Source organism: Pristiophorus japonicus, chromosome 8 (genome assembly GCF_044704955.1).
Source record: "Pristiophorus japonicus isolate sPriJap1 chromosome 8, sPriJap1.hap1, whole genome shotgun sequence".
Taxonomy (NCBI): Eukaryota; Metazoa; Chordata; class Chondrichthyes; family Pristiophoridae; genus Pristiophorus; species Pristiophorus japonicus.
In genome coordinates, this window is record NC_091984.1 from 27,086,417 (window position 1) to 27,112,253 (window position 25,837).

The following is a 25,837-nucleotide window of genomic DNA, read 5'->3' on the forward strand; positions in this document are numbered from 1 at the left end:
ACTTTATCAAATGCCATTTGAAAGTCCATGTACAAAATATCAACCACACTACTTTCATCAATCCTCTCCATTATTTCATCAAAGAACTCAATGAAGTTAGCCACAAACGATTTGCCTTCAACAAATCCATGCTGGCTGTTATTCATTAACCCATATTTTTCAATGAGAATTATTTTTGCCAAGATTATTGGCCCCAAGTTTCGGGCTGCGCCGCACGGCGCAGCCCCGAGCTGGACGCCTGTTCTTCGCGCCTAAAAGTGCGCAGGAAAAAAACTGCGAGATTCTCCGGCTCCTCGGAGCTCTAACTCAGCTTGGCGCGGCGCGCACATCACAGCAGGGGGCGGAGCCAGACACTCGCGCCGATTCTCTAAGCAGTGGGGGGGCAGGTCTAATTCAAATGAGCCAACGTCGTGCCGGCAACCCTGCGCGTGCGCGTTGGAGCGTGCGCGTATGCGCAGTGTGAAACAAACATTGGCACTCGGCCATTTTTAAAGGGACTGGAGAAAAAGTGAAGATTTGTTCCTGGACAGGCTTGTAATTTAATGTTTGTGATATTTCTGTGTGTGAGGGAGTGCTTTTAGCAGCACTGCTGAATAAATCACCTGCTGAAATCAGTGAGTTCAGCTTTTCACTGCTAAACTTGCAGGATCGGTGATGCATTGGTGTATGCAAATTAAGGACTGTGTGTTTTGAGAAATAAGAGTGCCAATTCAACTTTGCAATGGATCAACGTCCACCAAGAACAAAGAATTTCTTGCATGAGGAAGTAGAGATATTGGTCAACGTAATTGAGCAGAGATGGCAGGAGCTAGATACCAGCAACAGAGGTCGCATAAAAGTGCCACCAAAAGGAATGAAGAAATGGTGGAACCAAGTTGCAGAAGATTACTGCGCAGTGGTGCATACCATGAGATCTGGAAGCCAGTGTAAAAAAAAATGGCACGACCTTGGTCAAGTAATATTTCCCATTTTTAATTTAATTGTAATTGTAACCTGGCTATCTGTATGTCCCACCTTGCAGACTGACACACTCTGTAAAAAGTTCTATTTTACTCTTTGCAGAAGAAATTGGCCCACAACAAAAGGGAGGCAACTCGGACAGGAGGAGGCGTGCCCAATCTGCATCCACTGACACCCTTGGAACAAAGGGTAGCTGCTATGATGATTCGTACATGGAGAAAAGCAATCAGTACAGCACAAGCTGGGCCCGCACGCGAGGAAGAGGGTAAGTCCTGAAAATGCATTGTGGCCCTTAAATCAACCTGCTGCCTAACCTGCTATGTGTGAGAGTACTCATGCCACCCATCCGGCCCCCTCCCTGCTGTTAAACATTTGACTGTTCTGATGTATTTTGCAGAACATGATGATGATGATGACGATGCTGCTGCTGCCAACTCTGAGGATCCTGAGGGTATAGAACAAGAACCAGTACAACCAGCTGCGGACGATCCAGACTGGATGATGGCAGCGATGACTGAAATGTCTGCAGGGGAGAGCTTCCAAATTAATGTTTATGAGCCCCCATCAAGGGGCATCAGAGTTTCAACCCCTAGCATAGGTCTTGGTTCCACCTTCCATGGCTTTGCTTCCGCTGTTGCGGGTCCCAGTGGTGCTGCTGGTATAATGCAGCATTCTACAGTCAGTACACTACCATCCGAGCCTGCGCCTCCCTCTCGCATAGGTTCTGGTTCCACCTACTATGGTTTTGATTCCGACGCTGCGGGTCCCAGTGCTGCTGCTGATATCATGGAGCAGTTTACACCCATTCGTCCAACCTCCCAGCCCATGGCTCGCACTCGAGTGCTGTCGTCTGGAACACCGAGCGCCCCACCATCCCAGCCCGAGCCTCTCTCTTTAGTACTGCCATCTGCAACACAGAGTGTCCTACCGTTCCAGCCCGAGCCTCTCCCTCTAGTTCTGCCATCTGCAACACAGAGCATCCCACCGTTCCAGCCCGAGCCTCTCCCTCTAGTTCTGCCATCTGGAACACAGAGCATCCCACAGTCCCAGCCCGCGCCTCCCTGTGTAGTGGTGCCGCTTGCAACACCGAGAGTCCCACTGTCCGTGCCCGCGCCTCTCAGTGTAGTGGTGCCACGAGGCAGACCCAGGCAGATGAGAAGGAGATTGGAGACACGCTCTCCTGAGATGCAGCGTGCAACAGATGCGACTCAGGTTGTGGCATTGGGTATGGAGACCAATAAGCTTACCCGATCACTCACCGGTGGCGTCAGTGCAGTGGGTGAAGAGTTGACGGTCCTGACGAGAGAAATAGCAGTAATGACACGGGAACTTAGGGAGGGAATGTCCGAGGGAGTGCAATCGACGGCATAGGCCGTCAGGGAGGACATGCAAATAACGGCACAGGCCATCAGGGAGGGCCTGGTTGAGGTAGCTGCTGCAATAAGGGCACACAGCCCAGCCAATCAAATGACAGCCCCATGAGGAAGTGAACATTCACTGAGATATGGATGAGACATGGTTGCAGCCTTTCTTTGCTGCTTTTGTTCTTGTTCTTGATGTAGCTGTAGTAGCGTTTTTCAAATTGAAATTGTTTTGTAAGTTTTGTGACTTTACAACTTATAAGTGATCTTATGGTTTTTAAGTGATCTTATAGTGTAAATGCTCTCACATTTTTTTGTATCTTATTTAATTTTGCACCTAAAAAGCGATCCTGAAGTTTAAGTGTTCTTCAGAGTGTAAGATTTTTCACATTGAAACTGTTTTGTAAGTTTTGTAACTTTACAACTTATAAGTGATCTCAGGGTTTTCAAGTGATCTTATAGTGTAAATGCTCTCACATTCTGTAACTTATTTAATTTTGCATCGAAAAAGTGATCTTGAAGTTTAAGTGATCTTAAGAGTGTAAGATTTTTCACATTGCGATTGTTTTGTAACTTTTGTAACTTTACAAGTTTATAAGTGATCTTCAAGAGTCATATTAAAAAGTATAGTTTAATACAACAAATATTTTATTACAGTGACATTAACTTGTCAATAAAATATTTTTTCATTAAAACTGTTTCATGTTCCATTAACACAACACAGCGTAGGAACAACTGCAAAGAATAAACATGTCCATGCGCAAAAGTGGTCGCAGAGCCCTCAGGCATCAGTACTTGAAGCGTTCACAGATGAGCTGCTGGCGCAAGGCTCGAGCAATCGTTAAAGGGGCACGATGGACGGCCCTCCTCCGACCTCGTGCTCGGCATCAGGTACTTGCATGCTTTCCTGATCGTCGTTATCATCCACATCCTGGTCTTCCGTAATACTATCATCATGCACTGGACCCTCACGTCGGTCTTCTGGTTCCACTACCAGCTCCTGCTGCCTCATGATGGCTAAGTTATAAAGTATGCAGCACACAACGGTGAAGTGACCGACAATCTGAGGAGAGTATAGCAACTGTCCTTCACAATGGTCCAGGCATCGGAATTGCTGTTTCAATATGCCAATGGTCCTCTCAAGGATGCTGGGCGTCGCTATGTGCGCCATGTTGTATTGACGGTCAGCTTCTGTCCGTGTCACGCGTAGGGGCATCATGAGCCAGGTGGTCAGGCCGTACCCTTTGTCTCCCAGTAGCCAGCTCTGCCCTTCTGGCTGTTGCTCAAACATGTCAGATAGAACGCTGTCGCGTAGGATGAACGCATCGTGGGTGCTGCCAGGGTATCTCGCATCGATTGACATGATGCGCTGCTTGTCGCCACACACGAGCTGCACATTGATAGAGTGGAAACCTTTCCTATTTCGGTATTGCTCAGAATCCTTCTCAGTTGCTCGCAAGGCTATGTGGGTACAATCAATGCAGCCCTGTACCTTTGAGAAGCCAGCAATCCTGAAGAAGCCCACAGCCCTCTCATGGATCGCTTGTGCGGTCATTGGGAAATTGATGAAGTCATTCCTTCGCGCATACAGTGCAGCCGTGACCTGGTAAATGCAGGCATGTATTGCATGTTGAGCGATGGCACACACATCTCCAGTTGTAGCCTGAAACGATCCCGAGGCATAGAAAGAAAGTGCAGCTGTTACCTTCACTGCAACAGACAAGGCAGTTGGCGTTCTGCTTCTGGGCTGCAGATCTGCTCTCACCATATCACAGATCTCAGTGACAACTTCTCTGCGAAAACGCAGCCTTTTCACGCAATCAGCCTCGCTCATGTCCAGGTACGAGCGCCTGGTTCGATATTGTCGACGTGGGTAAGGTCTCCTGCCCATCAACCTACGGGCTACGACGTTCCTGGTGCGGTGAGCTCTAATCAATTCTTTCCTATGCAGTGAATTGATGGCGAACCATTGCATAATATGTGGTGTTGACAATGCAGCAACCATTATGCAAATTTAAGTATAAAACTGTCTATGTGGCTACCTCTCCCTGTCCAAATGGCCTCAGTCCCCCTCACAGCTCGAAGGCTGCTTGATTGCTGTGTCTTTGCCTGCCGTCCAGTCACTGACGATGCCCCTATCCCGTGGCCAAATGGCCTCAGTCCCCTCACAGCTCGAAGGCTGCTGCTGTATCTTCGGCTGCCGTCGAGCCACTGACGCCGTCCCTATCGCATGGCCGACTGGCCTCAACCCCCTTCGAAAGCTGCGTGCGTGTTGCTTCCTCGGCTGCCGGCCAGCCACTAACGGAATGAAGGCCTGCCTGAAGCACCGCAGCTCAGCTTGAAGGCTGCTTGCTGCCGCTGTTGGGGCTGCCGTCGAGACACTGATGCCACCCCTGCCTGTCTCCAACATGAAAGGCCTGCCTGAAGCACAGCAGCTCGAAGACTGCTGCTGTTCCACACAGGTAGGAACATGGATTATTTAATCTTTTCTTTGCTTATAAATTTTTATTCAGGTTGGATTTATTTGAATAATATTTGTATAAGTATGACTAAGGATTGATTGTAGAATTTAATGACTTCCCTCCGCCCCCCACCCTCTTCCCCCCCCCCCCCCCCTCCCTCGTTCCCTACGCCTAATTTGTAACCTACGCCTGATTTTCTAAAGTGTAGGCAAGGTTTTTTCGAACGTACAAAAATCTTCACTTACTCTATTTTAAGTTAGTTTGGAGTAAGTTTTCACTGCCTAAACTTTGAAAACAGGCGTAAGTGGCCGGACACGCCCCCTTTTGAAAAAAAAATTCTGTTCCAAAGTGAAACTGTTCGAACTGACTAGAACTGGAGCAAACTAAATGCCGAGAATTCAAATTTCTAAGATACTCCATTCTAAACCAGTTGCTCCAAAAAAACAGGAGCAACTCAGGCCGAAACTTGGCCCCATTGTCTCTAAAAGTTTCCCCAGCACTGTCATTAGGCTGACTGGCCTGCAGTTGCCAGGTTTTTCCCTCTCCCATTTTTTGAACAGAGTTGTAACATTTGCAATCCTCCCATCCTCTGGCACCGCTCCCATATTGGAGGATTGGAAGATTATGGCCAGAGCCCTGTAAGATTTCTAAATCTCTGGCATTAAATTGACAACAAGACTGATTCTTTTAAAACAATTTGGAATAGTTTATTAAACACACACATGCACATAGCCTGTCGAACACAACAGCAGTCTATTCGTATCCTACGAACTCTACTTAATTACAACAGATAAATAATGTTACAATAAAAAAAGGTACAAAAAGGTATAGGTTACTTCCCTCTGGAAAAGCACATGGCCTGCTCCTTTGTAGAGGGAGGTCCTGCTTTTGCCATGAGAGAGCGCAATCTTTGGCTTGAGTTTTTATACCTCTTAAGGCCATCGTTTCTCAGAGAGCCTCAGGATTGGGTATTGTTTCCACGGCCGTTCCTGATTGACTTCTCCTCATACATGTGTCTGTCTGGAGGGCCGGTGCCATTCCTTGATTAGGTTAATGACTTTCCAATTTACATTTTTTCTAGTTTGGTGCGTTTCAAAGCCATGCTTCCTTTGCAACTTGAGCTCTGCCCAGCCAGGAGACATGAACTTGGGGAAGGTATCCATTTTGTCTCTTCAAACTTGTCTTTTCATGTAATCTACACTTTTAACATTTATATATATATACAGAATCAATGTTATCACTACTAAACACTTTAATTCTTACAGACTTCCCACCTTGAGGGGGAAATATCCTTATTGACTCCTCATATGGTTTATCTCCTCAGGGTTCACATATCATAAACATTGAGAGGGCTCTGATAGCTCTGCTGTTTATGTTTCTGTGAGGTGCATGACCGCGGTATAATGTGTTTTAAACTTAGAGAGAGAGAGAGAGAGAGAAAAGTGGATGGCCTGACTCAGTCCCCACCTCATAAGGTGTATACCACACGTAGGGGATTCACAATAATACAATACCATCTCCAGCGGAGATCCTCCCCTTCCTGTATCTTCAGTGCACTGTCGCTTCTCAAAGCACATTGATGATGTTCGTGAGTCATGCTGCAGCTCCCGCTTCTCCATCTTCCCTCGGCTTCAGTCGTGGCCAGTATCGTCCCGACAATCGTGAGGATCCGTAATCTGTGGGAAACAAGATCAGTGCAGTATTTACTCTTTGGCAGTTCTTAACTGATTAATGTGAAACCATTTCTTGTACTTAACGCCCTTTTTCCCCAGTAACTGAATCAAATAAACCACGGGGTTCAATCGGTCTATAATCGTATGCAGTCGCCACCACCTGGGCTCAAAGGCAGCTTCTTTTCCCCATAATTTGGAATCATTACTGAGTCTCCCACCTCTTGTCAAAGTACCTTTTAATTTGTCTTTTTGACTTCCCCAATTTGGTGGCCACAAATAGATTCATCTGATCGGTGTGTGTGGAAATATCAGAAAGGCTTAAGAAGTTAGTTCAGACGTTGGGTCTAAAAAACTAATAAACTCTCTTGCACAAAACACAAGCAGGCGTTAACCTCAGGGTCAATGAGATAAGAGATGAGGTAAAGTTGTAAAACAGCTGGGAAGCTTCAGGATAATAAAGCCAAATTCAAAGGATAAGAGATAGTGTGTAAATACTGAATGCCAATTAATAAAGTTCCGGCAATTGCTAATGACTGAACAAAAGGTCAGGTGTAGGAATAACAGATTGAAGGCCTACGGACGGAGGGAGTTAACGTAACAGAACCAGCTGCGGAAACAGCGAGGGGTGGTAAAAGAATTTAATTGATCAAGATAATGTTCACACATGGGAAGGGAGACTCCCAACTTGGTAATAACTTTTGGAGGCGAGAGACAAGTTGAGATAACAGCAGAATGTCTCTGTATCTTGTAGAAACAAGCAGGCAATTAATAGCAACACACATGGCTAACTGAGGGACAAAAAATGTATAAAGATAGACAAGCTCGGACAGTCCGGAGCGAGAACCTGGGAACAACACTCAACAGAAGCAGGGACCAGGGAGCGACCCTTGAAGCAACAGTGTCAGGACCGGATTGATCACCCGGGACTATTGGGTAACTATGAAAGTATGTTGAATTGAACAGAGTTAGTATTTTGAGCAGAAAGGAACACCTTTTGGAATGCCTTGTCTGCAGAGTTAAACAGAGTTGAGTTAAACAGAGTTAAGCAGAGTTAAATAGAGTATAAGTGGTGAGACTTGTACTTCTTCTGTATTGGGGAATTATAGAGTATAAGTAGTGAGTCTTGTACTTTTCCTGTATTAAATGAACATTAATGATACTGTCATTTGTGTAATTTGATATTTAACTCAGGAACCATCGCAGGCAACTACTAGTCACACAGCTAGAGAAATTGCCGCTTGCGCAACAGTGTGATCGACCACGTGTTCCAGCAACTTGGACCGACATGATTTCATTGTCAGGGGACTCATCCCTGTTAGTGTTAACTGGCCTGGCATTCTCATGAGTCTTCTCATTATGGCCTGATATGGGGAGACCCCTGTTGTTTTGTGAGGTGTGGACCTCATTGCCATTAAGCACATTGGCAGCATGTTAGCCCATTGAGTGGGGTGGTCCACGCACAAATTTTTTCATGTTTACTTGAGGGTCCTGTTCCCCCTTTTGACCCCTCCGGATGACTGGGGGTAGTGAGCAATATGTAATTTATGTTTTATCCCCAATATTTCCTGCAGGTGGGAAAAATGTTACTGGTAAAGTGTGAACCTTGATCGCGGTCCACTTGTACTGGTACTCCCCACCGACAAAACAGATGATTTAATAGTGTTTTGGCTGCCATGATTGCGGTGTTGGAGTGGCAGGGGTATGCTTCGATCCATTTAGTGAATTGATCCACCACCACGGCATGCTGAAAATTGCCTTGTGCCTGTGGAAGTGGCCCAATGAATTCGTTCTGGAGGTGAGTCCATGGCCCTTGAGGTGGGGATGCGCTTTGAAGCAAGGCTCGGTTATTGCACACAGGGGGATTGTGCTGCAGGCACGGTAGGCATTGTGCCACATATTGGCTGATTGTTTCCCTCATGGAAGGCCACCAAGCTGTGGATGCTACCTTATAGAAGGTTACCAGGGCTGAATAGTGCCCTGCTGTGGAGTGGGAGTGAAAGAGGGAGAGCAGTTCCTGACCCAACTCTGGTGGAACACATACCAAAGAAAGCGTTTGGCTTTCTTTTGAACGTCAGCAACTGTTCATCTGAGTTAGGGGCAGTGGCTAGTATGGTATTGGGAGCCCAGGCTGTCGGTTGACAAAGGGGTCTGCCTTCCTCATGCCAGGCGCTTATAACAGCATATGGCCAGTATTGCTGCTGCAGAGATTTTAAATCGAGGCAATCTGTTGGGGAGGCCTTGCTAACAGTATTGCAGGGCTCAACAACTATATCCTCTATCTCCCATAAATTGCAGCATCCTTGGCTGTTCTGTCTGCTCTGGAATTTCCCTCACTAAGTGGACCTCCTTTTCTATGGCTGCTACCTTTCCTATGAAGTAGGACTGGGATCACTGTTTAAGGTGTGACCCAGGGCCCATGGACCAGGGCGTTACGGTCTATTGTACAATAATCTTTTTTGTAATACAGGGGCAAGGAGAACATGGTGTTTATAGCATAGGTACTATCTGAGCAAATATTCATGGGTCTATCTGAGGTTAGAAGTACGGCGATTTCTGCATATTATGAAGACCGTCTTTTGCACCTTGGCTGGATGATTCTTTCTGGCAATACCACAGCATACCCGGTGTGTGGGGATTTCTCAATGTGATATGAGGACCCATCGATTAGACATCTGGGGCACCCTGTATGGGCTCTTTCTGCACAGGATGGGTCTCAAAGTTAATCAGTGGTAATGGACATTCATGCAGGTGCTCCTCATAGATCAGAAATTGTGGCAGCAATGTGGTGGGTTTGGAAATGGTATCAATTTCTCTTTCCATAAATTCCAATGTCCATTTGCTGAGGCGCTGCAAGGAAACTAGCGAATCTCCAGGTTTCATCAGTAGTTTTAGAGGTGTGTGTCCGCTGTGCAGGATTGTAGCCTGTAACCTAGTAATAAAAGTAAAGTGATGCACCGCCCAGAAGACGACCAGTAGGTGGCACTCACATGAGGTATTCGTCTTTTCTGCCCCCTGCAGGATTCGAGACGCATATGCCATTGGCTGTAGTCGATCAGCTCACGTTTGGCACAGAACTGCAGTGAGGCTTTGTACTGTGGCCCCAACCTCCAAATGAAAGGGCTGCGTGGGATCAGGAGAGATCACACAGGCGGCCTGTATCACTGCAATTTTTAATTTAGCCACGGACTGGGTGTGAGCATCAGTCTATGCCGGGCGTATGTCATCACCCTGCAATTTATCAAATCATACAGGGGCTTTGCGCACTCTGCAAAGCCTGGGATAAAGTTCCCCACCAAACCCAAGAATGATCGTAGGGCAGTTTTGAACTGGGTAATGGCAGTCACTGTATTATCTCCACCTTGTGAGAGTCGGGGAATGATCCCTCTGGAGAAATGGACACTCCTAGAACGGTGACCCGTTCTTTTACTAATTGAGCCTTACGCAGATTCACCTTTAGTCCTGCCTGAGCCAACAATGTCAACAGTTCTTGCAAAAGGGACAGATGCTCTTCCATGCTGTCGGTTGCCAGCAGTAGGTTGTGTACGTACTGCAGCAAGCAGCTAGGGCAGGAAAAGTCTTTTAAAATTGCAGCCATTCTTTTGTGAAACCCCTGAGGCAGGCTTGTTCAGGTGTAGCTCTGGTCCTCAAATGTGAACACGAATTTGTACTGGTCTTCCCTTTTAACAGGGATACTCCAGAATCCATTGGCAATGTTGTGGGTCGAGAAGTACTTGGAACCAGTAGGAATTTGAGATAATATGGTGGGAGTTTCTCCTACTACCGATGAGCAGGCTGGTGTTAGTATTTAACTTTCTGTAATCAATAGTCAGTCTCCAGCTGCCATCAGGCTTTTTAACCGGCCATGTGGGTGATTTGGGGCTGGTCTGTCAGTCGCCTTCCTATCCCTCGACCAAGAGAAGGCGTTCGACTGGTTGGATCATGATTATCTGTTCGGAACTCTGCGCGCTTTCGGGTTCGGGACGCATTTCGTCGCCCGGATCCGACTTTTGTACGCCGCCGCGGAGTGTCTGATTAAGGTTAACGGGTCCTTGACGGCGCCCCTTCGCTTTAGGAGAGGGGTGCGCCAGGGATGCCCCATGTCCGGCCAGTTACACGCCATCTGCGTGGAGCCTTTCCTGCGCCTCCTGCGGACGAGGTTGGCGGGACTGGCTCTGCAAAGGCCGGGTGTGGAGGTCGTCCTCTCGGCTTACGCCGATGACGTGCTCCTCACGGTAGAGGATCCCGTTGACCTGCGGAGATGCGTGAGTGCCAGGAGATTTACTCGGCCGCATCCTCCGCCAGGATCAACTGGGAGAAATGTTCCAGATTCCTGGTGGGTCAGTGGCGGGTGGACTCCCTGCCGGAGGAGCTCAGGCCTTTTGCCTGGAGCACGACCCATCTCCTCTATCTGGGAGTCTACCTTAGCCCCGACGAGGAAGCCTGGCCGGCGAACTGGCAAGAGCTGGAGGCCAAGGTCGCCGCTCGCCTAGGGCGCTGGACAGGACTGCTCCGAGTGCTGTCCTACAGGGGTCGAGCGCTAGTCATAAACCAGCTGGTGGCCGCTATGCTGTGGTACCGGCTGGTCACTTTGGCCCCTCCCCCTACGTTTGTCGCCAAGGTACAGAAGAAGCTGGTAGACTTCTTCTGGAACAACAGGAAGCACTGGGTCTCTGCCGCGGTCTTGAGTCTCCCGCTTAGGGAGGACGGTCAGTCGTTGGTGTGTGTCAGCACCCAGCTAGTGACTTTCTGTCCTCAGACCCTGCAGAGATACCTTTATGTTGAGCCCCCTCCTAGGTGGCGTGCGCTGGCGACGTATTTCTTCCGCCAGCAGCACGGCCTCAACTACGACTCGTAGCTCCTGTTTGTGAGCTTGGGGGGCGTCAGGACTGCCGTCCAGAGGCTGCCTGTCTTTTACCAGGAACTCATCAGGGTCTGGAACAAAGTCTCCACCAAGTGCAGCTCTCCACCGTCTGGAGTGGCGGCTGTCCTGTAGGAGCCGCTGCTCAGGAATCCGTATCTCCACGACTGAGGTTTCAGGTGGCAGGTGGACGAGAGGGCTGTGGCTGGCGAGGTGACCAGGGTCAGGGACCTGCTCGATGGCGAAGGAGCGGGCTAGATGGCGCCAGACATGCTGGCACGGCGCCTAAATTCGGCCGACGTCCGCCGCGCGGCCGATGCCATCGAGTCGCTAAAAACAGCTCTGGGCCCTGACTCCCTTAGGTGTGTCGAGGAGGCTCAAGCATGTGGGGAGATCCCGTCCGAACTGACCCCCGTCCGGACGGAATTCCTCATCGGCGCCAAACCCCGGAACCTCCCTCGGGAGCCGGCGCCTCACAACTTGAGCCGCCTCGGGGAAATCCCCTCCGTGCCTTTCAGTTCTGCGCGGAGGGGTTTCCTGTACGGGCTGCTCCTGCACACTCTCAACCTTGCCATCCTCGTCTGCCGTCCGGACACGCCATGGCGTACCATCTTGCCGTCCGGAGGAGGCGAGGGTCCCCGATGGAGTGCACTCTACGCGGGAGTCCTCCCACTATTTATTGGGGACTTGGCCTGGAGGGTGGTGCATGGAGCAGTCCCATGCAATAAATTTTTACGCCGGTTCATGGGCTCCCAGGCCGCCTGCAATTTCTGCGGTCTGGAAGAGTCCGTGTTCCACGTTTTTATGGAGTGTGCGAGGTTGCAGCCCCTGTTTCATTATTTAAAGGGGCTGCTCCTCAATTTCTGGTTGCACTTCAGTCCCATGCTCCTGATCTTTGGGCACCCTGTGCGGAGGGGAGCGGGTAGGTCCGAGGGCCTCCTCGTAGGACTGCTTCTGGGCACGGCCAAGGGTGCCATCAGCCGGTCCAGGCAACGGGCGGTCGAGGGGGTCGTTCAGCCCGACTGCCTGCCTCCCTTCCGCGCCTACATCCGAGCCAGGGTGTCCTTGGAGATGGAGCACGAGGTGTACACCGGTATGCTCGCGGCCTTCCGTGAGAGGTGGGCACCGGAGGGACTGGAGTGCATCATCACGCCCGGCAACCAAATTTTAATTTGATTTTATATGTTTTAAACTTTAATTTGTTTTAACTGCCGGTTTTAGTGTCCCCCTCCCCTTTTATAGGGGGCACTTGTAAAATGTATGATTTTAGTACCCCCAAAAAAACACAAAAAACAAAAAAAAAAACAAAAAAAGGAAAAAAGGGCTTTGAAAAATGTTTGGAGTGTCCCCCAGATTGGAGGGCACTTGACTGAACTGTTTTATTTTATCCAACCAAAAGAGTTGTGGGTGAATTGGTCGTGAAAGTGCCTGACCTAACAACATCCTGCTCGACGAGGGATTTTATGGTGTCTCGGATGTAAGTGACTCTCCCTTGGGATGGGGTACTGTTTAGTGAATGAGTCGGGGGTCCCTCAATAGACTTCGCCTGCCATTTTTCCACAGTCATGCTTCCATGTGGCGAATGTTCCTGAATTAGTTTTGCCACAGCTTCATTTTCGCTCCCTGGAGGGTCATACCCAGATGGCTTTTTAATTGCAAAACCCGAGTGAGTATCTGAAATTTCTATCACTCTTGCATTATCTCTCAATCCCATCCAAACACCATCGCGATTGTAATCTATTACTGCGCCATACTGATCCAACACATCAGTCCCTACAATTCCCCTTCTGTCGGGGATGGTCATCAGCATCGGTGCTAGGACCTTATAAGTGAGGCCTCCCAACAAAAGTTCAATGGCCTTCCCTGTATACGTGGTGGTTGTATCACCGTTATATCCTTTAAGGGTCATACAACCCTTGCCCGCCGCTGCATGGTGTTCAGGGTATCGGGTGTGGATGATGGTAATGGCTGAGCCAGTATCGATAAGCATAATCTGCCGCCTGCCCCTTTTAAGACAATAAGGACTACGGGGCCTCTGCTACCATCACATTGGAACCCCACTTCTGACCAATCTTTGGGGGCCGGACCCCATTATAGGGTGGATCCTTGAAGGGGTCTCTCTAATGAGTGTGCATCGGCGATTCTATGCACTGGTAAATGATTTTGCATCCCCGCCGTGGCAATTTGGGTTTGTATGAGGGTTATCAACTGGTCCAATCATTGATCTGTCCCAGAGGGCTTGGATTAATCTCTCGGGAGGTATCTATGCATTGCATCATGGTCCGGTGCCTGTCTGGGTCTGCTGCAGTTTTTTGCTATGTGGCCTACCTTCTTACAATTAAAGCACTGTCCCTTAAAGAGGTAACACCTAGATCCCTCCACCATTGACACTGGTTTATTTGCGGTGGGTGGTGACTTCACCTTTAACTGGTCTTTTACCACCTGCTGTGCCAGGCTGGAGGACTGCGTCTGGCAGATTATCTTTTAGGGAAGTGGAATAGGCCAAGAGGAGGACTCATGTTACGTCTCTCTCCTCTAACTCGAGGTGACTTCTCCTGAAATTTGCCCACCTCCTGTTAACTCCCAGTGGGTCATCCCCATCATTAATGGGCCCCAACTCGTGGCTACCTGCTGTGGCGTCAGCACCAGATATGGGCTGTGAGTTGCTATGGTTACTGGTGATGTGAGCATGAGCATTACATCGTAAAGAAATGGTTACTACTGTTATGGTTGGCTCTCGTGTCTCCAAGGTATCCCATCCTTCACCACCCTCCTGGAAATTATACTGACTGCCTTCCTCTTCCAAATCTGTCTCCCACTTGTCTTCTTCTGTTGTCTCTGTTATGGCTCCCCATGTTACTGCGGATACCAGGGCCTGCTGCTCCCCTAACTTACTTTTTAACCTCGCTGTTTCTAGTTGGCACAGGGAGTGATCTGCCTCTCTATGTGGCCTCTTAATTACTTCCCTTAATGCTCCCCTAGCATCTTCTATCTCTTGCCGGAACCCCAAGTTTTCCAATTTGTATTTTTTAACTCTAATTTGTTTTCATTCACTTCAACAATGGCTGCTGTGGCATTTAAATTTGAAAGCCTTTGTTGCTGTAGCAATGAAGCTGCCTGTTTGGCCCCTCTTTCTAATTGCCTAATAATGTGGTTTAATCGATCAATTTCTTATCTCAAATAGAAATATAGAAACATAGAAAATAGGAGCAGTAGTAGGCCATTCGGCCCTTCGAGCCTGCACCACCATTCAATATGATCATGGCTGATCCTGTATCTCAACACCATATTCCCGCTTTCTCCCCATACCCCTTGATGCCTTTTGTGTCGAGAAATCTATCTATCTCCTTCTTAAATAAATTCAGTGACTTGGCCTCCACAGCCTTCTGTGGCAGAGAATTCCACAGGTTCACCACCCTCTGAGAGAAGAAATTTTGCCACATCTCAGTCCTAAATTTCCTACCCCGTATCCTGAGACTGTGACCCCCTTGTTCTAGACTTCCCAGCCAGGGGAAACATCCTCTCCACATCCAGTATGTCCAACCTCGTCAGAATTTTATATGTTTCAATGAGATCCCCTCTCATTCTTCTCAACTCTAGTGAATACAGGCCAAGTCGACACAATCTCTCCTCATACGACAGTCCTGCCATCCCAGGAATCAGTCTGGTGAACCTTCGCTGCACTCCATCTATGGCAAGTACATATTTTCTTAGGTAAGGAGACCAAAACTGCACACAATACTCCAGGTATGACCCACCAAGGCCCTGTATAACTGTAGTAAGACATCCTTGCTCCTGTACTCAAATCCTCTTGAAATGAAAGCCAACATACCATTTGCCTTCCTAACTTGCTGTACCTGCATGTTTGCTTTCAATGACCGGTGTACAAGGACACCCAGGTTCCTTTGTACATCGACATTTCCCAAGCTATCACCATTTAAATAATACTTATTCTTTCTGTTTTTCCTACCAAAGTGGATAACTTCGTGTTTATCCACGTTATACTGCATCTGCCCACTCACTCAACCTATCTAAATTATCTTGCAGCGTCTTTGCATCCTCCTCACAACTCACAATCCCACCTAGTTTTGTGTCGTCAGCAAACTTGGAAACATTACATTTGGTTCCCTCATCCAAATCATTTATATATATTGTAAATAGCTGGGGCCCAAGCACTGATTCCTGTAGTACCCCACTAGTCACTGCCCGCCACCCCGAAAAAGACCCGTTTATTCCTACTCTCTGTTTCCTGTCAGTTAACCAATTTTCAATCCATGCCAGTATATTACCCCCAAACCTATGTGTTTTAATTTAGCACACTAACCTCTTATGTAGGACTTAATCAAAGGCCTTCTGAAAATACAAATACACTACATCCACTGGTTCTCCCTTATCTATTCTATCAGTTATATCCTCAAAAAACTCCAGTAGGTTTGTCAAACATGATTTTCCTTTCATAAATCCATGTTGACTTTGACTACTCCCGTTGATATTATCCAAGTGTGCCGTTATCACATCCTTTATAATAGACTCTAACATTTCCCTACTACTGATGTTAGGCTAACCGGTCTGTAGTTCCCTGTTTTCTCTTTCCCTCATTTTTTAAATAGTGGGGTTACATTTGCCACCCTCCAATCTGCAGGAACTGTTCCATAATCTATAGAATTTTGGAAGATGACAACCAATGCATCCATTATTTCCATGGCTGCCTCTTTTAATACTCTGGGATGCAAATTATCAGGCCGTGGGAATTTATTGGCTTTCAGTCCCCTTAGCTTCTCTAGCACTATCTTCTTACTAATAATAATTTCCTTTAATTCCTCTTGCTCACTAGACCCTTGGTTCCCTAGCATTTCTGGGACGTTATTTGTGTCCTCTTGCGTGAAGACAGAACCGAAGTATTTATTTAATTGTTCTGTCATTTCCTTGTTCCCCAATATAAATGTTCTCATTTCTGACTGTAAAGGACCTACATTTGTCTTTAATATGTCCTTACTATACAGTATAAATGCACACGAGGCCCATACTTGAGAGAAGGTCACTCTGTGACCAGTAACCTTTATTATCCAGCACTGAAGTGATGAAGGTGGGTGGAGCTTCCCCTTTTATACCTGAAAGTCCAGGTTAGGAGTGTCTCCCACAAGTTCACCACCTAGTGGTCAGTGTTCTCACGGTGTACAACTTAGGTCAGTTTATACATGGGTTACAATGACAGTTGAATACATGACAGCACCTCACCCCCAAAGTCTTATTGGGATCACAAGTTAAGTCTCTCTGGTGGTTTACGCTCCCTTATAGAGCGCCTGAGTTGGGGCTCCGGTTGTTGGGCGCTGGCTTGAGTGTCTGCTGTTTGCAGTGCCTCAGGCCTGTCCGGACTGCCCACAGTGACTGGGCTCTCCTCCACTTGGTTCCGGTGTGGTGGCGTGAACTCGACATCGTGTTCTTCCTCTGCTTCTTCTATGGGGTTGCTGAACCTCCTTTTTGTTTGATCCACGTGTTTGCGGCAGATTTGTCCATTGGTAAGTTTAACTACCAGAGTCCTATTCCCCTCTTTGGTAATCACAGCGTCTGCAAGCCATTTGGGCCCTGCAGCGTAATTAAGGACAAAAACAGGGTCATTGACACCAATACATCGCGCCCTCGCATTCCTGTCATGGTAGTCACATTGTGACTGGCGCCTGCTCTCAACAATTTCTTTCATGGTGGGGTGTATAAGGGATAACCTGGTTTTGAGCGTCCTTTTCATTAGCAGCTCTGCGGGTAGAACTCCTGTGAGCGAGTGTGGTCGGGATCTATTGGCCAACAGGAGGAGTGATAAGCGGCTTTGTAGGGAACCCCCTTGGATTCTGAGCATCCCCTGTTTGATTATCTGCACTGCTCGTTCTGCCTGGCCGTTTGAGGCCGGCTTGCATGGTGCCATTCTGACATGGTTGATACCATTTCCTGCCATGGGGTCCTGGAATTCAATGCTTGTAAAGCACGGGCCATTGTCGCTGACCAAGATGTCCGGTAGACCATGGGCGGCGAACATTGCCCGTAGACTTTCTACCGTGGCAGAGGATGTGCTTGAATTGAGAATGTCACACTCGATCATTTGGAGTAGGCCTCTACTACAACCAAAAACATTTTTCCCATGAAAGGACCTGCGTAGTCCACATGGATGCGTGACCATGGCTTGGCGGGCCAGGACCAGGGGCTAAGGGGGGCTTCCCTGGGCGCATTGCCCAGCTGGGCACACGTGTTATACCTACGAACACAAAGTTCCAGGTCTGCATCTATCCCTGGCCACCAAACATGTGACCTGGCAATTGCCTTCATCATGACAATGCCCGAGTGCTCATTGTGGAGTTCTCTGATGAACACCTCTCTGCTCATCTGGGGCATGACTACTCGGTTTCCCCATAGTAGGCAATCGGCCTGAATTGAGAGTTCATCCTTGTGCCTGTGAAATGGTTTAAATTCCTCAGGGCATGCCCCGTACGTGGCTGCCCAGTCCCCATTCAGGACACATTTCTTGACTAAAGACAGTAGCGGGTCTCTATTTGTCCAGACTTTGATCTGACGGACTGTTACGGGTGAGCCTTCGCTTTCGAAAGCTTCAACAGCCATGACCATCTCAGCAGCCTGCTCAGTTGCCCCCTTGGTGGTGGCTAGTGGGAGCCTGCTGAGTGCATTGGCGCAGTTTTCAGTGCCCGGTCTGTGCCGAATTGTATAGTCATAGGCGGCTAACGTGAGTGCCCACCTCTGTATGCGTGCCGATGAATTTGCATTTATGGCCTTGTTGTCGGCCAAAAGGGACGTTAGGGGTTTGTGATCTGTCCTCCAGCTCAAATTTCCTGCAAAACAGGTACTGGTGCATTTTTTTTTTACTGCATATATACATGCAAGTGCTTCCTTTTCTCCCATCCCGTAGCCCCTTTCTGCCTGGGACAGACTCCTGGAGGCATAAGCTACCGGCTGTAACTGACCCTTAGCATTAACATGCTGCAACACACACCTGACCCCATAGGACGACGTATCGCACGTTAAAACAAGTTTCTTACATGGGTCATATAGCGTTAACAGATTGTTGGAGCACAACAAATTGCGTGCTCTATCAAAAGCCCTTTCCTGGTTGTCCCCCCAGACCCAATTGAGACCTTTGCATAGGAGCACGTGTAGCGGCTCTAACAGCGTGCTCAATTTGGGAAGAAAGTTACCAAAATAGTTCAACAGCCCCAGGAACGAACACAGCTCTGTCGTGTTACGGAGTCTGGGTGCTCTCTGGATCGCTTCCGTTTTGGATGCAGTAGGTCTGATCCCGTCTGCTGCTACCCTCATCCCCAGGAATTCTATCTCTGGAGCTAGAAAGACGTACTTCGCCTTTTTCAGTCGCAGCCCTACCTGGTCCAGTCTGCGTAGCACCTCCTCCAGGTTGTGGAGGTGTTCTTCAGTATCGCAACCCGTGATGAGGATGTCGTCTTGAAAAACCACCGTCCTTGGAATTGAATTGAGGAGGCTTTCCATATTTTGTTGAAAGATCGTGGCGGCCGAGCGAATCCCGAATGGATATCTGTTGTACTCAAACAACCCGTTGTGTGTCATGATGGTGGTCAGCTTCTTCGACTCACTCGCCAGCTCCTGGGTCATGTAAGCTGAGGTCAGGTCCAATTTTGAAAAAAGTTTGCCAACGGATAGCGTTGCAAAGAGGTCCTCCGCTCTCGGTAGTGGGTACTGGTCTTGGAGTGACACACGATTGATGGTGGCCTTGTAATCACCACATATCCTGACCGACCCATCCGCCTTGTGCACTGGCACAATCGGGCTCGCCCAGTCACTGAATTCGACTGGCGAGATGATGCCTTCCCTCAGCAGGCGGTCCAATTCGCCTTCTATCTTTTCCCGCATCACGTATGGCACCGCTCTGGCCTTGTGGTGTACTGGCCTGGCGTCCGGGTTTATGTGAATCACTACCTTGGTCCCCATGAAAGTACCAATGCCGGGTTGAAATAATGAGTCAAATTTGTCCAGGACCTGGGAGCATGATACCTGCTCCACAGAAGAAATTGCATTGACATCGCCCCATTTCCAGTTCATGACAGCAAGCCAACTTCTCCCCAGTAGTGCGGGACCGTCCCCCGGGACAATACACAGTGGCAATCTGTTCTTCGAATCTTTGTGGGTCACGACTACCGTGGCACTGCCTAGCACCGGAATGTTCTCTTTTGTATATGTCCGTAGCTGTGCGCCAATCGGAAATAATTTTGGCCTCCTGGCCTTGGACGCCCACAACTTGTCAAACTGTTTAATACTCATCAGGGACTGGCTGGCCCCTGTGTCTAGCTCCATTGATACTGGGATGCCATTGAGGAGCACTTTCATCATTATCAGTGACGTCCTGGTGTACGAGCTGTATATGTGCTCCACATCAACCCGCTGAACTTCAGCTTCCAGCGATTTCCTCCAGTGTTCATTTGACCTCGTAGGGCTTACATCGGGCCCATCCTCCTCGTATATCAACCTGGCTACAGGCTTCCTGCACATATGCGCCAAGTGACCGCTGACGTTGCAGTTTCTGCAGGTATATTGCTGATAGCTGCAAGCTCTGGCTGGGTGTTTGCCTCCACACCTCCAACATGAGCCGTTGTTGGAAACAAAAGGTCCATTACCAGTCGATCGTCTCTGACTGTCTCTGTAACTGTCCTTAAGTGCACCATTGACAGGTGTTGATGACCCCATTACCGGCCGCATTGCCCCTTGCGATGGCATGAATCGCCGTTCAGCTAGCCATTGTCTCTGTTGAATTCCCCCTTTGGGTTCGACTACCCATGTTTGATTGCCCCTGCCTGCCTAGAGAACTGTGTCCCGCGTTAACAATGTTGACTCCCTGTCCATTTTCTGCATTTAAGCCAAGATTTTTGTCAAACATCATTCTGGTCTCTTCCTCCCCTGAGATAAATGTCTGGGCCATCAAAGCTGCCGTTTCCAGGGTCAAGTCTTTGGTCTCAATCAGTTTCCTGAAAACCCCAGCGTGCCCGATGCCCTCAATAAAAAAGTCTCGCAGCATCTCCGCTCTGCATGCATCTGGGCACTTACATAGGCTCGCCAGTTGCCGGAGGTCTGCCACGAAGTCTGGAACGCTTTGCCCTTCTCGCCGCCGGTGCATGTAAAACCGGTGTATCGTCATGTGCATGCTGCTCATTTTAAAGTGTTCCCCGATCAACTTACTGATCTCTTCAATAGTTTTGTCCACCGGCTTCTCTGCCGCTAGAAGGTCCTTCATCAGGGAGTACATCCTGGATCCACAAACCGTCAGGAGATGAGCCCTGCGTTTGTCGGCCAAATCCTGTCCCAACCATTCCTTGGTGATGAAACTTTGCTGTAGTCGCAATAAAATCGTCCCAGTCATCACCAACACAGTACCTCTCGTCTGTGCTGCTAGTGGTCATGGTCGTGTGTTTAAATCCCAGTTTCTCATCGCCAATAATATGTCCTTACTATAGAAACATAGAAACATAGAAAATAGGTGCAGGAGTAGGCCATTTGGCCCTTCTAGCCTGTACCGCCATTCAATGAGTTCATGGCTGAACATGCAACTTCAGTACCCCATTCCTGCTTTCTCGCCATACCCTTTGATCCCCCTAGTAGTAAGGACTTCATCTAACTCCTTTTTGAATATATTTAGTGAATTGGCCTCAACAACTTTCTGTGGTAGAGAATTCCACAGGTTCACCACTCTCTGGGTGAAGAAATTCCTCCTCATCTCGGTCCTAAATGGCTTAAAATAAAGTATAAATGCACATGAGGCCCACACTTGAGAGAAGGTCACTCTCTGATCAGTAACCTTTATTAGCCAGCACTGAAGTGATGAAGGTGGGTGGAGCTTCCCCTTTTATACCTTAAAGTCCAGGTTAGGAGTGTCTCCCACAAGTTCACCACCTCGTGGTCAATGTTCTCACGGTGTGCAACTTAGGTCAGTTTATACATGGGTTACAATGACAGTTGAATACATGACAGTCTTCACTAATCTTTTGCTTTTTACATACTTGTAGAAACCTTTGCTGTCATTTTTTATGTTCCTTGCAAGTTTACTCATACTCTATTTTTCCCCTCTTAATCAACCTCTTGGTCCTTTTTTGCTGAATTCTAAACTGCTCCCAATCCTCAGGCTTGCTACTTTTTCTGGCAACTTTGTATGACTCCTCTTTGGATGTAATACTATCCTTAATTTCTTTTGTTAGCCATGGTTGGACCACTTTTCCTTTTGTGTTTTTGCGCCAGAAAGGAATGTATAACTGTTGCAATTCATACATTTGTCCCTTAAATGTTAACCATTGCCTATCCACTGTCATGCCTTTTAATGAATCTTTCCAATCTATCATAGCCAATTCATTCATCATACCTTTGTAGTTTCCTTTGTTTAGATTTAGGACCCTCGTTTCGGTTTGGACTACTTCACTTTCCATCTTAATAAAAAATTCAATCATGTTATGGTCACTCTTCCCTAAAGTACCCCGCATAACAAGACTGTTAATTAACCCCTTCTCATTGCACAATACCCAATCTAGGACAGCCTGTTCCCTAGTAGGCTCCTCAACATACTGGTCTAAAAAAACCATCTCGTACACACTCCAGGAATTTATCATCCACTGTATTATTACTAATTTGGTTTGGCCAGTCTATATGTAGATTAAAGTCACCTACAATTACTGTAATACTCTTGTTACATGGATCTCTAATTTACTGTTTGATGCCGTCCCCTACATTACCATTACTGTTTAGAGGCGTATAGACAACTCCCACCATTGTTTTCTGCCCTTTGGTGTTCCTTCGCTCCTCCCAGACTGATTCTACATCTTGATTTTTTGAGCCAATATCCTTTCTCACTATTGCTCTGATTTCATCCTTTACTAACAACGCCGCACCACCCTATTTTCCTTTTTGCCTGTCCTTCCTAAATATTGAATAGCTTTGGATATTCAGTTCCCAACCCTGGTCACCCTGCAACCATGTCTCTGTAATTGCAACTATATCATATCCATTTACTTCTATTTGTACTGTTAATTCATCTATCTTATTACGGATGCTTCGTGCATTCAGATGCAGTGCTTTTAGATTTGTCTTTTTAACATTATTAGACATCATAACATTATTTTGTACTATAGCCCTATCTGTCTTTTCACTTTTTTCTTACCTGGACTCTATTTGTTAGTGCACTCTTTTGTTTGTATGCTCTATCCCTTCCTGATATAATCTGGTTATCCTTACCACAATCACTTTCCTGCTGTTATGTATTTAACCCCTTGTAACCTGCATCACACCACCAGAGGGCCTACCTGTTCGAGTCCCAAGGGTTCCTAGCATCCCTTGGGAGTACAGTATATAAGCAGGTCATCCACGAGGTACCTGCACTCTGGAACCTTAATAAAGGAGCTAAGGTCACACTTGTTCATCACACACAATACTCAGTCTGACCATTTATTATGAGTGTATCAATTGGCAACGAGGTAATGAACAACCGCGCGAAAATGCAAAGAACAGTCGGCATCCTGGAGAAGTTCTCAGAGGGGGATGATTGGGAGGCCTACGTGGAGAGACTTGACCAATAATTTGTGGCCAACGAGCTGGAAGGGGACGAGAACGCGACCAAATGAAGGGCCACCCTCCTAACTGTCTGTGGGGCAACAACCTATGGCCTCATGAAGAATCTCCTGGCTCTGGCAAAATCAACAGAGAAATCCTACTTAGAACTGTGTAATCTGGTCCGGGAGCACCTAAATCCTAAGGAAAGTGTTTTGATGGCGATATATCGGTTCTACACGTGTCAACGATCGGAGGGCCAGGAAGTGGCGAACTACGTCACCGAACTAAGGCGCCTTGCAGGACATTGTGAGTTTGTGGGATTCCTAGAACAAATGCTCAGAGACTTTTTTGTACTAGGACATGAGACAATCCTTCGCAAACTGCTGACTGTAGAAACTCTGAATCTGAGTAAAGCCATAATGATAGTCCAGGCATTTATGTCCACCAGCGACAATACCAAGCAGATTTCACAGAACAAAGAAGTTTCGGCCAGTACTGTGCATAAAGTAACATCGGTTTTGAGCAGAAATGTACAGCGCAGATCGTACACGCTAGCTGCTATGGCCCGACCTCAATTGTCCCAGAGTCCGCCATCAACTGTTAATGCGAGACAGTTAACACCCTGTTGCTGCTGTGGAGATGATCATTGGTCCCATCAATGCCACTTTAAGCACTATGCATGCAATGGCTGCAGAACCCAACGAATGTGCAGGTGAGCTGCAAGCCCTGCAAACCCTGCAACCCACCACGTTGCAGAGGAAGATCGATCCACAGTGGATCAGACGGAATTGGAATCTCGTACGCAGGAGGCAGAGCTGTACGGGGTACACATGTTCACGACGAAATGCCCACCAATAATGTTGAAAGTTGAACTGAACGGTATTCCAGTGTCTATGGAGCTGGACACTGGGGCAAGTCAGTCCATAATGAGTAAAACGGCCTTTGACAGGCTGTGGGGAAAGAAGGCACGCAGGCCCAAGCTCAGCCCCATGCACACCAAACTAAGGACTTACACAAAGGAACTGGCAGTGCTGAAGTCAAAGTCTCGTATGATGGAGCAGTACACGAACTCCCGCTGTGGATTGTGCCAGGAGATGGCCCCATGTTGTTTGGCACTAGCTGGCTATGGAAAATCCGCTGGAACTGGGACGACATCCGAGCGCTTTTGTCCGTCGACGACACCGCATGTACCCAGGTTCTAAGCAAATTCCCTTCGTTATTTGAGCCAGGCATTGGAAACTTCTCGGGGGTGAAAGTGCAAATCCATTTGGTTCCCGATATGCGACCCATCCACCACAAAGCTCGGGCGGTACCGTATATGATGCATGAAAAAGTGGAAATCGAGTTGGACAGGCTGCAACATGAAGGCATCATCGCGCCGGAGGAATTCAACGACAGGGCCAGTCCGATTGTTCCGGTACTCAAGGAAGACAGTACTGTTAGAATTTGCGGGGACTATAAAGTAACGATTAAACGTTTTTTGCTGCAGGACCAGTACCAGCTACCCAAGGCAGATGACCTATTCGTGACCCTGGCTGGAGGGAAGATGTTCACCAAGCTGGACCTGACCTCAGCCTACATGACGCAGGAGCTGGAGGAGTCTTCGAAAGGCCTCACCTGCATCAACACGCACAAAGATCTGTTTATCTACAACCGGTGCCCGTTCGGGATTCGGTCGGCTGCAGCGATCTTCCAGCGGAACATGGAGAGCCTGCTAAAGTCGGTTCCTTGTACAGTGGTCTTCCAGGACGACATATTTGTTACAGATTGGGACACCATGGAGCACTTGAAGAATCTGAAGGAGGTTCTTAGTCAGTTGGATCGCGTGGAGCTCAGGTTGAAACGTTCGAAGTGTGTTTTCCTGGCACAGGACGTTGAATTCTTAGGAAGGAGAATTGCAGCAGACGGCATCAGACCCACCGACGCCAAGACGGAGGCTATCAAGAACGCGCCGCGACCATAGAACGTGACGGAGCTGCGGTCGTTCCTGGGACTCCTTAACTACTTCGGTAATTTCCTACCTGGGTTAAGCACCCTGCTAGAACCCCTACTGCGCAAGGGAGACGACTGGACATGGGGGAATTCACAAGAGGCTGCCTTTAAGAAAGTCAGAAATTTATTCTGTTCTAACAAACTGCTTGTCCTGTATAACCCATGTAAACCATTGGTGTTAACTTGCGATGCGTCATCATACGGGGTCGGGTGTGTGTTGCAACAGGCTAATGAAAAAGAGGCTCTGGCGTGCGTTTACAGGGTAAAAAAAATGCACCAGTACTTATTTGGCCTCAAGTTCAAGCTTGAAACTGACCACAAGCCGCTCATATCGCTATTCTCAGAGAGCAAAGGGATTAATACCAATGCCTCTGCCCCCATCCAAAGATGGGCGCTCACACCATCGGCATACAACTATGTGCCACAGACCGGGCACAGAGAACTGCGCAAATGCTCTCAGTCGGCTACCATTGCCCACCACCGGGGTGGAAATGGCACAGCCAGCAAACTTGCTCATGATCATGGAGGCATTTGAAAATGAGAAATCCCCCTTTACTGCCCACCAGATCAGGACCTGGACCAGCCAGGATCCTTTACTGTCAAAGCTTGAAACGCGTGTCAGAAGGCTCCCTGCAGACCCGGTTGTCCCGAGTACTGCTCAGCTACTGCACCAGACCCCACTCACTCACCGGGATTCCCCCAGCTGAGCTGCTCATGATAAGGGCGCTTAAAACAAGGCTCTCTCTGGTCCACCCTGATCTACATGATCACGTGGAGGGCAAGCTGCATCAACAAAGCATGTACCATGACTGCGCAAATTTGTCACGCGATATTGAGATCAATGATCCTGTGTTTGTGCTCAATTATGGACCTGGTCCCAAATGGCTCGCTGGCACGGTCACAGCCAAAGAGGAGAGCAGGGTATTTCAGATCAAACTGACCAATGGACAAACGCAGAGAAAACACTTG